Genomic DNA, 14,818 nt, shown 5'->3' on the forward strand with positions numbered 1-14,818 from the left:
ATGTTTTCAAAATTTTCAATACACTATCTTCAGTAATACGAAATACCAGATCACTTATCTGTGGCACGCTAAATATACCTCTTCATAGAACATCTTGTTATTCCTCATCTTTTACAATATCCACCTCGCGTCAATGGAATTCCTTGTCACAAAGTATTAGGGGCTGCAAGACAACAAACACCTTTAAGAACAGCTTAAAAGATAACCTTATTAGCATTTCACTCCAATCATACTGATTTAAAATATTACTGACTACACTGTTGCTTTTTTTCTTTAGACATCATCCTGATTGTGCTGCATTTTCAAAATTGTCTCATAATAATCTCTTTCTATTATCTAACATAATTTGAAATATATTAACATTCTATGTATTTTAGTTTAATTCTGCTACCCAGTTTATTTCAGTGTTTAATTAATAGTTCATAGTATTTTGTTGTTTAATTCGTAAATAACTCTTGTATACATGTAACTCTCATCTAAATCAAATTGTTGAATTCTTTGTAAGTTCATGCATATGTATATACACTTTTTGCTGGTTGTGTGGAAGAGAAGGCCTTACGGCCTTAACTCTGCCAGCTAAAATAAATCATTATTATTATTATTATTATTATTATTATTATTATTATTATTATTATTATTATTATATACGGTATATTAGATTTACGAAAACATTCTGTAAGGCTACTAAATAAATAGGCCTATACCTGAAAATTTCACTTTTCTATACGACAAGTTGAGAAAATATTTCTTTTGAATAAAAAAATCAAACTTGTGAAAAATGAGCATTAAAATTAAAACTTACATTCTTATAATGCACTTATACTTCTCAGGCAAATATAAAAATTAACCTGGATACAGTTTTAATAAGTTCTCTTCCCTTTATCTATTGAATCAGTGCTGGCCATCCCTGAATATAGCTCGACCAAGCGGCATGTACCACCTCTTTCGTCTGTCTCTTCCCTTTCCGCTGTAAAGCACTCAGGCTCTCCTGGGGTCTAAAGAGCGCGCTTGCTCCTGTGGGCATCAATTGACATGCCTGGTTCAGATATTACAAGTTTTCGTTCAGAAAACAAGTGTTTGGAAATATATTGAATATAGAGCCAAACATAGCAGCTATGTGGGGTAGCGGCAGGCAGCCTATGTTAGGACAACGTATATTTTCCACGGAGAGAATTTTAAATACGTAAATCTTAGTCAGTCTGATGTGTTATACTGGACAATGCCCTCTCTTATTTTCAGCGCTCTTAATAACACGTTACTCTATCTCGTAGACTTCTTAAAAGTCTTAGTTCGAATCCCGTACGTTACTACAGATACAAGTTGCTTTATGTTCAGATTCATTTCTTCTATAATAGGTGTTTCATACCAGCCGTATCAGCCTTTTTTCTCGAAAACTGTGTGATACTGGTTGTTCATAAAACAATTTTGTTAAGCAAAACCTATGTAAAGAATCGATTGGTGGTAGTACCATTTCCCGTAACAAACCGGAAGTAAGGGTATCTGTGGTCAATTTCGAAATTTCAAAAGAGAATATGGATAATTGAAAGTACCATTGGAAACTACTTTTAAAAAGAAACAACTTTTACTAAAACTTTTTTTTCTGACTTTTATTGTTTACTCACAAAGCAACAAAATTGGTATCTTCTGAGAAATGCTGTATGTTGTTTATGTACGTACACTCTTCATAGTAATTGATCAAAATGTACGCCACTCTGTGCTAAACAATGTTCTGATCACCTCCTAACATCCGTGATTGCACTTAGCACAGCTGAGAGATCCACAGGCATCTCTAATTCTTTCTTTCTTGTTTTCTCTAGTTGTTGGGCGCACCTGGTAGAACATGTCTTTAATTCTCTCCCACAAGAGGAAGTTATTTGGAGCGAAGTCAGGAGATCGAGCTGGCCAAGCTACTGGTCCTCCTCGTTCAATCCTCAGTAGGGGAAATAACTGATTAATAACTCGTCGAGCCCTAATTGAAAAGTGAGCCATACAGCCGTCCTGCTGAAGCCACATCATTAACCGAAGTGCAAGGGGAACATCATGAAGCAAATGGTGCATAATATTTCGGAGAAAGCGTGCATTCTACCATTCAAGTTTTCCTTAAAAAAGTATGATCCTATGATTCGGTGTCCGAGGAAACCACACCATGTGTTGAGGCTCCACACGTGCTGGTAATCCACTTCACGTAGCCAGTGAGGATTAACCGGACCAGTAATGGACATTGTAGAGATTCACCTGACCATTACTTCTAAAAGTTACCTCATCAGTCCACAGAATTCTGAACTCGAAATCACGGTCCGTGCTTAGAAACCAGTTACAGAAATCAACACGAGTCTGGAAGTCATGTTCTCCAGATTCCTGATGGAGATGAATATGGTATGAATGAAATTTGTTGTCTTTCAGAATTCTGAACACTGTACTCTGGTGCAGTCCTGAGTGAAATGACAAGCCTTTGTAGGGGGGATTAAAGACATGGGGTAGTAAGAATAAAGCTTAAGTACTTTCTCAAGGTTTATACTTATGAGTATGAGCACTTTCTGCGATTATATACTCGTAACCACTAGAACATATTCATATTCGTGAGAATAAAGACATTCTACCTAACGCGAATATACACTTATCTCTACAGCCTTCTTGATCGTTTAAAAGTTAGTATGTACTCGTGTTACCTATCCTCTTTGACCATATTGCACCGTGATGCTCAGTTTTTTTATAGACTTTCACATGCTATCCGCATGCTGTAGTGGTTTGTGTTTGGTTTTTATAAGTAAATAAATAAATAAATAAATAAATAAATAAATAAATAAATAAATAAATAAATAAATAAATGAATAAACATGAAAGAGAGAGAGTGAATCAGATAAGTGACGTTAATAAACAGGAAACAAGAAAATAGTACTGGGAAATCGTCATTACGGGATGTTGGATAGAGATTACAATCCATTACTAGAATTCCAGTTATGCTAATTCTATTTTTATTATAGAGAGTTATATATATATATATATATATATATATATATATATATATATATATATATATAATTTAAAGTTGCAAGTAATTGCATTTTTCAATTCAAATTTTACAAATTAAACTGTAATTGTTAATTATTTTTAACAATACAATCTAACCTTATAATTTGATAGCCATTCATATTTTTATAGGTTATGTTTTTTATGAATAACAAATACGTGTTTAACCTTTTTCACATTCAGTTTTGTGACGCGTTAAAGGCTTCTGAAGTTCACGTCCTTCTCTATATTTTTCCATGAGGTACTACATCGTTCATAAATTCTGCCATTTTTTTTATTCAACTTTAAACTGAACACAAATCAACAAATATTCAGAATTGAACCTGCTACAAACCATACTCAGAATAACATGAGAACGAACTTATGAATATGAGAATATACTAGCTTTTATTCTTATCAAGCATGAGTATTTAATCTGTACAAGATGGACACTTGAGTATATTCTACTATGATTCAATGTTATGAGTATGTAATCAAAAATGAGTAGGTACTCAAATGTTTTTATTCTTGCTAACAAGAGTATATACTAAAAAAAGTCCAGTATATACTATATACTCATGTTTATTCTTACCACGGATGGTCTACCAGATGATTCCAACAACCAGACAAGACATGAAAGAAAGAATTAGAGCAGCCTTTGGGTCCCTCACCTGTGCTGAAGTGCAGTCACGGATATTAGGAGGTGAACATAACATTGTTTAGCACAGGGTGGCGTACATTTTGAACAATTACTATGAAAAGTGTACATACATAATCAACATAGATCATTTCTCAGAAGATATCATTTTTGTTGCTTTGTGAGTAAACAATAAAAGTTAGAAAAAAAAAAGTTCCAGTAAACGATGTTTTTTTTTTAAAAGTAGTTTCCAATGGTACCTTCAATGACCCATGTTCTCATTTGAAATTTTAAAGTTGACCACTTATAGCGCTACTTCGGGTTTGTTCCGGGAAATGGTACTACCACCACCAATCGATCCTTTACATAGGTTTTGGTTATACACATTTTTTATGAACAAGCAGTATCATATAGTTTTCGAGAAAAATGACTGATACGGGTAGTTTGAAACATCCGGTATATTTTCTTCATGCTAGGAATGACTCCTATCCTTTTGTATTTCCTTTAAGTGCAATGACATCGAGCAAATATTCTTATACAGAGAGATCCTTCGTAACTCCGCGAGTGAACATCACTAATTCTGCTGTATCAATATCTGTGTTTCCACTTAAAGCGAGAGATTAGACCACTTTTTATGCATTTTTGTTTTTATTTGTCGTTCTTCCAATATCCCTTTTCCTCCTTTGTATTTTTCGTGTGGATAATTTCATTCTGTTACGTAGAAAAAACAGATTATTCGGGACAAATAATGTTAGGAACTTTATTCAGATATGTTTTAATGAACTGTCCTTCATTATAGCATTTCAATGATTTTGCGATTTCCAAAGCAATAACATAACTAGCATGGAGTTCCCTTTGATTCGTAGCTTGTTTCATCATATTTTAGTACTCGAACTCTTATTTGAATTTAGTTTTTTTATGTTTTAATTTTACTACAGAAGAAAGTATAACAATTTGTTAAAAAGAAGAAAGATTACTCAACTGAACTGTTGTTTAAACATTTCAAAGTTTTCAACATCAAACAAATTTATTACTTTATTTTATTAAGATATTTTCGCAGAAATCTTAATAACTTTGAAAGATATGTACAAATATAGAACTAAAGCATGAATGTCTGAACCTGAATGTGAAACCAATGCAGCTTTTTATCATAGCATGAGTCAAGGTCCTAGATTATTAAACAAATTTTGTTCTAATATTATTTTAACCACTAATCCTCTCCAAATTAATAAAAAAAAATTAAAAAAGTATTGGATTTATAATTTGAGCTCCACGATATTTAACACTTTTTAATCTGTAACTTATTCACTCTCAATTTTATTTTTGTTTGTTTTGGAATTCCCTCCTGAGCACGAGTCTTACTCATTCAGGAGTGGACTAATTTATATTATATTATATTAACTTGTATTCAAGTGACGTGAATATGTTAGGAGAAAATCCACAAACGATTAGGGAAAACACGGAAATTCTACTTGAAGCAAGTAAACCGATAGGGTTGGAAGTAAATCCCGAAAAACTAAGTATATGATTATGTCTCGTGACGAGAATATTGTACGAAATGGAACTATAAAAGTTGGACATTTATCCTTCGAAGAGGTGGAAAAATTCAAATATCTTGGAGCAACAATAACAAATATAAATGACACTCGGGAGGAAATTAAACACAGAATAAATATGAGAAATGCCTGTTATTATTCAGTCGAGAAGCTTTTGTCGTCTAGTCTGCTGTCAAAAAATCTGAAAGTTAGAATTTATAAAACAGTTATATTACCGGTTGTTCTGTATGGTTGTGAAACTTGGACTCTCACTTTGAGAGAGGAACAGAGATTAAGGGTGTTTGAGAATAAGGTGCTTAGGAAAATATTTGGGGCTAAGCGGGATGAAGTTACAGGAGAATGGAGAAAGTTACACAACGCAGAACTGCACGCATTGTATTCTTCACCTGACATAATTAGGAACATTAAATCCAGACGTTTGAGATGGGCAGGGCATGTAGCACGTATGGGCGAATCCAGAAATGCATATAGAGTGTTAGTTGGGAGGCCGGAGAGAAAGAGACCTTTGGAGAGGCCGAGACGTAGATGAGAAGATAATATTAAAATGGATTTGAGGGAGGTGGGATATGATGGTAGAGACTGGATTAATCTTGCTCACGTTAGGGACCAATGGGGGGGGCTTATGTGAGGGCGGCAATGAACCTCCGGGTTTCTTAAAAGCCAGTAAGTAAGTATGTATTCATTTGAAATTTACTAGCAATAAAATAAATAAATAAATAAATAAATAAATAAATAAATAAATAAATAAATAAATAAATGAATAAATAAATAAATAAATAAATAAATAAATAAATAAATAAATAAGTGAATAAGTAAATAAGTGAATAAGTAAATAAGTAACTAATAAATAAATAATGAATCAATCAATCAATGAATCAATGAATAAGTTAGTAAGTAAGTAAATACCTAAGTAAATAAATAAATAATTAAATAAGTAAATAAATTAATAAATAAGCGACTGAGTAAGTAACTAATAAATAAATATTTAAATAAATAAATAAATATTTAAATAAATAAATAAATAAATAAATAAATAAATAAATAAATAAATAAATAAATAAATAAATAAATAAATAAATAAATAAATAAATAAATAAATAAATAAATAAATAAATAAATACATAAATAAATAATGAATGAATCAAAGAATAAATGAATCAATGAATAAGTTAGTAAATAAGTAAATACCTATGTAAATAAATAAGTAAATAAATAAGTAAATAAAGAATTGAATAAGTAAATAAATAAATAAATAAATAAGTTAATTAATTAATTAGTTGCTTCGCCCTGTCCAGCCCTACGAAAAGATAATTATGTTTATAATTATTTTCTACTGTATACATTATTTCTGTTTACAAATACACATTGGATGTGTTCATGCTTACCTATGATTTCCAGATAATCTTATGACGTGTCGTAATGTCGCTAGATGTTTGATTTATAAATAGGCCTACCTATTAGAATTTTAGAACACAAGAGGTGTTTACATTGTCACAAATGCACAGCAAATACTGTTCCTCCTATTTTTCTGAAACACACGTTCCTGAAAGACGTTGAAGTTTTTGAGAAAGAAGCAATCTGAATCTTATCAGATAAGCCGCCACTGATAGATGTCTATGTATTGAAGTTGTAGGGAAGTTGGACGGAAAGGAGAGGGTGAAGCAAAGACAGTTTAGTGTTCTGTCCCTGCAGTGTCACTATTGCTAGTGATCGCGATGATATTTTTGCCGATCCCTGCTCTAGACTTTCGATTAAAAGTGCGTCATATTTTGAACTTGATTCCTCTGAATTGAAATGAAAGCAATTTTCCTGACAATAGATATTATCGCAAACTCTCCTCGGAATAGAGCAGCCTTTCTTGGTGATTTTGAGTAGTCTACCATTTTAATGATTCTTCTTCTGTGGGTGCTACAACGTATTTGAAAAGTTTTGTTGAATCAACACCAGGCGTTCTCACATTAGAAGCCTCCCTAACCACGTGACCAGCAAAATGCAGGTCCACCACGGAGACGTCATAGGGTGAGACTAAGACCAAGGACGAACACCCATCCTCTTGGAATGGTAGTAAATCTCATTTTGCGCCGGAAATCGAAACGCGGACCACTTGGTTGGGAAGCGTGTACGCTACCCATTTAGCCATAAACACGGACAACTGTATTGCCTGCTTTTGGTAATTCATTGCTATTTTTTTCACTTATGACCATGTGCATCAACGTCTGTTATTATAACCACCGGTTAAAATTGTCATCTAATCCCTACTTAAACATTTTTACGGCGCATCGACTATGATTAGGGCTTAAACAGGAGGTTAATCACGATAATCTCTAACCGACCATATTCCAGCGATTAAAAGAGATAACCAATGACTAGTAGATCCAGTGAAACAAAATGGCGGTCAGATCCATAGCTGATTATTTCGAAGACGGTTATTATTGGATTACTTTGGTAGGGATGATGGTGAATGTGAAGTTGCATTAGTGTAAAGAAAGAATTATTACGAGGAATTAGATGACATAAAATTTGAGGACGATACGTTTATCAGAATCTACCGTGTCATTTCTGCTGCAAGAGATTGATCACTTAGAATAACCCATAAACAGAAACAGTCCTGTTTCTCCTATGAAGCTGCTGGTTATGGCAGCTAATATTTTCAGTATTTTAAGAGGGTACACTCGAGTATTTCTTTTCCTAGGCTGTAGGCTGAACAAAGAGAGTTTTTAGATGGCTTTAATGATATTGCACTGTTCCATGGTAAACAGAGCTTTCATTTCAAAATTTCCCACTCTAAATAACTAATTATTTGAATTGAATTCAATTTCAACAAAAAAAACGTCAATTTAGATATTGAGGGGGGGAGTTTATAACTAGGCTTAATTGCATTTTATATTTCACCCTCACCCCATGGCTCCCCCCTTTAGAAATTTCAAATAGCACCCCTATATTTTTAGACTTAAATATGAAAGAGCATTCAATTGTTTATACAATTCATTCATTTATTTCATATCTTTTGTTTTATATCGTTGCCTGGAAACCTCGAGTTTTGTTACTGTTGATTAGAGCTGAAGCTACAAATGAGGGGGTTAGAACAAAAAGCAGGTAAGTAACATTATTAAAAAGAATGAGGTAAGTGCGTGTTGTGATAGCCCAAAAGGATGTTTCTTTGGGATAAAATCAGGTAAGTGATCACACTGTGCAGTGCTGCTATATGGGCATCATTTCACCAAACTAGTGTATAATATTTTATTGCATGTAGAACTTTAACTGTAATTTCCTCAAAACTAGGATTCCGTCACTTACCTGCTTTTTGTTCTAAGCCCCTCAAATATCATTGAACATTTCTTGTAATAGTTGTGTTCGTGTATTAAATTATTGTAAAACGGTGAATACCATTCAAGAGAGGACAGAAATCATATTCATTTATTTATGTAGAACGGAGTAAGCACAGTTGTTTTTACACGTTGACTATCATCTTTGAAGAAGTATGGACGCTTTCCTTTAAAGTCACAGACTCTAACCTGGTAATCATTGTTTCATAACCTATGATTACTACATTTTTAACCGAAGTTGATGCATTTCGCCATTAATCTTCGGAAAGCATGAGCCAATCAGGTCACGTGGATTAAATTCAGATAGGCTATAAAGTTTGAAGTTGATGTAGCAGCAGTCATACAAGAAACAGCATCTGTACACAGTGCATCTTTAGACACATCCACGCCAGTAGGATACAGTAGTCTGAAATAAGTCATGGTTTGGCTGTTCACTCTTTTCAACGACTTGCGTTATAGCTACCGTAATCCCAAGGTTCATCATGACTAGACTTCGTGGAATTGCCACGAGAATCATAAGGTTTACTACGCTCGCGGTATAGACTGTATGAGAAGGGGACTTGCAACGGATCGAGTATGCCTCTGATGTAAACACTGAGCAGTATACTGCGGTTACAATAAAACCTGTATCCTGCATTCAAGAAATATAATGAATGATCATTGAAGTAGGAAACGTCTAAACATGTAAATACACAATTATTTTGTAGTGAGGTATATTAACTCTTAAAATTTAATGTAATATACTCTCATCATCCTTGAATATGTGCATTGCAGTGAAGAGTTACGTACATTTTGAGCGACTGCAAAGTAACCTCCTCCGATGGTCACTTAAACAGTTTTTATTTTGGGAAAATGTACGTTCAACATCACACGATGTAATAGGTGCATATTTGAAGAACGGGAAGTCACTACATTTTAGCACACCAACTTAACACGTCTTGTCGTGACGTGATAGTACATCATGTATAGTACGATGTTGTGAATAGGCAGAATTTTTAGCAGTAATGTTTCTCAACTTACATTTCACTTTTTCTGAAATTAGTGATAATTTGGATAACGATTTGTGATACTTTATCCACTATATTAAGGGCTTTTGAGAGTTGTAATTTAGACGATTCTAACAGGGTGATGCTTTTGGACACGATTTTAAAATTAGAATCAATGAACAGAATATCTTCCAATAGCTGTTCAGAAGGCAATGATTTTACAGCTGCAACAGCGGAACTGTCTGTGCTATCTAATGCATCAGTTACCTCCATTATTTTGCCGTAATATTCTGAATAATAATTAACAGCATCCAATCACGTTTTTCAACGGGTCAAGACTGGCTGCGGGGGTAAGGGTATTCCAGAGGCAATTGTTTGGAACAGCAACAATCTCATTGTAGTATGTTTGATTGAATTCTTGTCTGCACTGAACAAATGTTAAGCTTTGACTATTCCGACCACAGTAATGCAAAAACAAGTGCTTACATAGGTATACATTAGCTGTAGCTGCTCTATCTATTTGGACCGGTCACATCTCTTAACAGGAACTGCTTATACTACGAGACCGGGCGGTCGCCCTCCTTCTCTATACTACCGTACATCGGCAACCTGATTGCACGCTGCGTGTGGCAATTCAACGAAGTCTAATCATGACCATATTTACTTACAGTAGATTCCTTCCTAAAAATAGAGTTCAAATACTGGTTGGGACATGTGATCTGAATGGAGTTCTTTCCGAGATTTTCCTCTTCAACCCGTTACAGCAGATTTGCATGGAACTCGGCGTTGGACCTCGGACTCACATCGCCTTTATTAATATCAACTTCATCGATCATCTTTCAATACTTTCAGTTTCATCGAGGATGCTGCAGGTGTAGTACCGTGACTTGGATACAGATGGAATGGATCTGTGGTAACTGCAGAAGTCCGAAGGGGACGAAGGGGCTTTCATAGCTGACTCCCTCTGAACTGGGCCAAATAGTGATCACGGTAACTAGGGGAATGCAAGTCAATACAGGATGCAGCAGGATGTAGTATCGTTACTTACATACAGATGGCATCGATCTGAGGAAGCTGCAGAAGTCTCAGGCGTAGCGAACTCCACTGGGTGATGTGTAGCTGAATTGATAGATGGCACCAAATAGTGAATCACGATACCTACTGTCTTCCTCCGACGAGTTTAGCGCTGGGACCTGAGGTATTCTTGCCATCGGTGCTGGGGAGTTGCAGGTAGATTCTTTTGTTGCTACAGCTAAGCCGAGCCGAGCGGAGTGGGAAGTATTAATCGTCCAAAAATATGCAGTCTTCAGTTTGTAGTAGTGTGTGAATATTTCGTATACATATTGTTTATCTATACCTACATGGTTTTGTTAGACCTCTATTAATATATTAAATATATTGTTGTAATTTTTGCTCAAACATCTCCCTGATGTTAGCTATGTTAATATGATATGAATTACTCATATTATATATTTCACCGTTAATAGTCATTTTTAAGGAAACATGCTGTGGAAAAGTTTTTGGTTTTATTCTATTGGAATTTTAGAATATGTGTGATTGGTATCGCGAAAAACAGATTCCTATAATATCATGCGAAAATCATTTGTTGGTGATATCTTAAAATACAAATCAAGTAGCTTTACTTCTCAAGTGAGTTCAGGAGTGCAGTATACTTAAATTGATTACTTTACAAATTTAATTCAATTCTACTAATCACTAAATTGTATAGTATAATAATTCTTCTTTTCATTTATATTATTGTAGTTTTATTATGACTTTTCTTTTTGTTTATTTTATTGTATATGTATTTCTGGTGATATGATGGCCTTAACTTCACCAGAATAAATAAATAAATAAGTAAATAAATAAATAAATAAATAAATAAACAAAATTTTCTACAATACTTTCCTTCTCTGAACACGTAAGTACGAATGGTTGTATCTCTAACTCGCCAAAAATACGTTAGAAAACTAATAGGCATACTGCTCTCGTAAATTGGGCGAATGTTTTCAGTATGACTGTACTTCCTTCCAGACTGCCGCTGTCACTGTTCCCTCCCACTCCATTACCGCGCTAGACTAGTCGGAACCGCATTCCTCTCAGCACTAATCTCCTCAGAGGATGACAGTACATGGTCTTAAAGTTAATATAGGATGTAGCAGGATGTAGTTTCGTTACTTACATACCTACAGATGACATTAACCTAAGTAAGCTAGGACATAGCTGGGCAAAGAAAGGTTCGTGTATCCCTGTGATTCATGACCTTCAAACGGTGTAGATATGCTGTCCGCAGAGCATACTTCCCTCCCTTGGTACCTCAATTACGTGTGTACAAACAAGTTGTAAAAAAGATGATCAGAGTGTAAAATGCCTAATTTGTAATAAGCTGTTAAGTATATAGCCACGAATGGGCAACTCGTGCTCACAAAGTGCTAAAAAACCTTGAAAGAGAAAAAGACAGACGGAGCCAGCCGCAGCAGTTACAAGTTGTTTGTAGTTTCGATGCAAAAGCCACGGTGCGCTCTGGCGGCTCATGCAGGTGGTCGTGATATCTACTCCATGATTTGAATTTCAGAATGACGCATGGTACAATAATTATAGTAATTTTATATAGACTGTACCTAAGCACACATAACAGAATTATAGTATTTCCTAGCTTTGTAAATTAGTTTAGTACTGGAAACACAAACTGAATACAACCTTTTCAAGATTCAATAAACATAGCTGCAACACTTATTTAATATTACACTATTTGTTAATATTTCTTATTATAAGTCTTATTTGAAACATAGAACCCGAGAATTTTCAAGTCTTTATACATTAAGGAGTATTCCTCTATTCTCAGAAAGGTAATAGTTGTATTCGCAAACGATCACAAATTCAAGGAAGTATTTTTCACATGTCACGGCAGATGAAATAAACTTACTTCTGAGCTCTTTCTATACATTGAGACTTTTCATAATTCCTTCTTGTATCAAACTCTGACTCAAGCATATACAGTATATATGGAACCAAGGAGTATATTTGGAAATACTGACTTAGGCAACATTACGAACAGTTCGATCTTTACTAAACCCTTCACTGTGTTTATTTGTAACATAAAATCTGCAGTGTTTGGGAAAAGTGGCATAAGTCAGTTTTCACAAACATTTTTTTATTAATTTATTGAGAACTTACCGAACATCTGCTCTGGAAAAGAGACATAAGTATTTCTCCCATTACAATAATTCATACAGAAAAAAATCAAATCGACATAAGCCAATGTGAAGGCAGTTTTTTTTCCTTCTCCTGTAAAATTAACATTTTTGACTTGTGCCACTTTTCCCGAGCACTACAAAAATGTCATGCGTAAGAAAGTGTAATAGAACATAATACAAGCTTTACCTCCCTTCTTAATAAAAATCTTTCTCTTTCAACTCTTCACTAAAGGGAAATGATCTGGGGATTATATTGTTTTTCACTTAAAACGAGCCGCCACTTACTGCAGACGCGAGCAAACTTATACAGACACTACAGTACAGAGTCCGTTCTACCTGCACTGAGATTTTGTTCACACTTCGAGAGCACGAGTTGCCCACCCATGTATATAACTATTATGGATAACCTGAAAACTGAATTCAGTGACAGATTCTGCAATTTCAGGGCCATGGAGAATGATCTTGCGGTATTTGTCAGCCCCTTTTCATTAGATGTAACCAGTGTAAGAATTAACTTGCAATGTGAACTTATTGACCTACAAACAGACTTAGTGATGAAAATCAACTACAAAGATTTGGTGGGTAGGAATTTATTTGCACAATTATGTAAAGTGAAATATAAGCGTCTGAAAGATTTTGCTGCCTTTCTCACTGAAAGATTTAACACCACATATGTTTGTGAAAAATTTATCCTAGAATGAACGCTGCTAAATGGAAAGTAAAATCCTCTCTTTCAGATGATAATCTTTCGGTACAGTTGCGTATAGCTGTTACAGACATTACTCCACATTTTGAACGTATAGCCCAAGGTTCAGATCAAGACGATTAATTTTCCTACTTCTGTTTTGTATTATTTATGTTTGCGCAAGGGAAAATTCAAATACCAATTCAACAAACCACAGTAAAGTTCTGATTGTATTTAATAAATAACATTTCGCTAGTGTGTAGTGTTATATTGCCTATAATGATTTACTTCGATTAAATTATATCTGTTTTTCTGTACCTTATAATGTAAGTTTGTTACTTCAATTTTGCTCACTAGTGTAGTAGAGCGGGAAATTAACGTTCTACTCTCTCGGACGTTCACTATAATACTAATCCGTCACTGCAAACGGGATACAGTCAGGACTTCACTCTCTCCTTCAGTTTTGCGGTTAATGAGCTGAATGTTATCCGGGTTGCGTTAACTATGGATTCGGCGCAAATTGTTTTCTTTTGTAACTGACTCCGTCGGAGTCGAATCGATAGATGGTATAAAATAGTGAATCATGATACCTACAGGAAAGTGGTCTTCATGTCAATATAGGATATAGCAGGATGTAGTATCGTGACTTGAATATAGATGGAATCAATCTGAGGAAGCTCCAGGAGGACGGACTTCGTTGGAACTAGGTGAAGTGTAGCTGAATTGATAGATGGCATCAAACAGTGAATCACGATTCTCACAGCAATACGGTCCTTCGGACATTTAAGGTACTGTATATGTACACCTTTACATACAAAAAATTTTGTTTTGTATAATTTTGCTCTGTAAAATTTTTATACAATTGAGAATGGTACCAGAAAGAGAATGAAGTGAACATCCCTTGAAATTATGTCTAAATTGTTTTTAAAAATTATTTTGTTTTTAATTTTGACATGCAACTTGGAACATGATAGCTCATGCAGTTTTTAAGATAGAGCCACAGTTTTTTCACTGTTTTATAGATAAAACTATTCTTTAGTGCCTGACATAGAGCTATTTTTTATTTTTATTTACATTAATTAAATATTACCATATATATATAACTTACAATAATATTTTATGTTGCATAAATCATGTAAAATCCATAGATAATTATTAATTATATTAATGTTATTTTACTCATTGTCAGGCACTGGGGGACACTTCAAGCTTCAAAATGACACCAATATCTTCTTGGTATCACCATATTTGACTGAGATATCATGTTTGAAAGAGTTAAATATTCTAAAATTACTATTTACAGGAAATTAACCACAAACTTTCAGAGCCTAGAGGACTCCATCATCATATGTCACCCCTTAAGCAGCTTCATGTCGGTCCAGTTTCAGCTTCTTTCTGCCACTCAAATACCTCCTCCTTGTT

The sequence above is a fragment of the Periplaneta americana genome, chromosome 15, assembly GCF_040183065.1.
Source record: "Periplaneta americana isolate PAMFEO1 chromosome 15, P.americana_PAMFEO1_priV1, whole genome shotgun sequence".
Taxonomy (NCBI): domain Eukaryota; kingdom Metazoa; phylum Arthropoda; class Insecta; order Blattodea; family Blattidae; genus Periplaneta; species Periplaneta americana.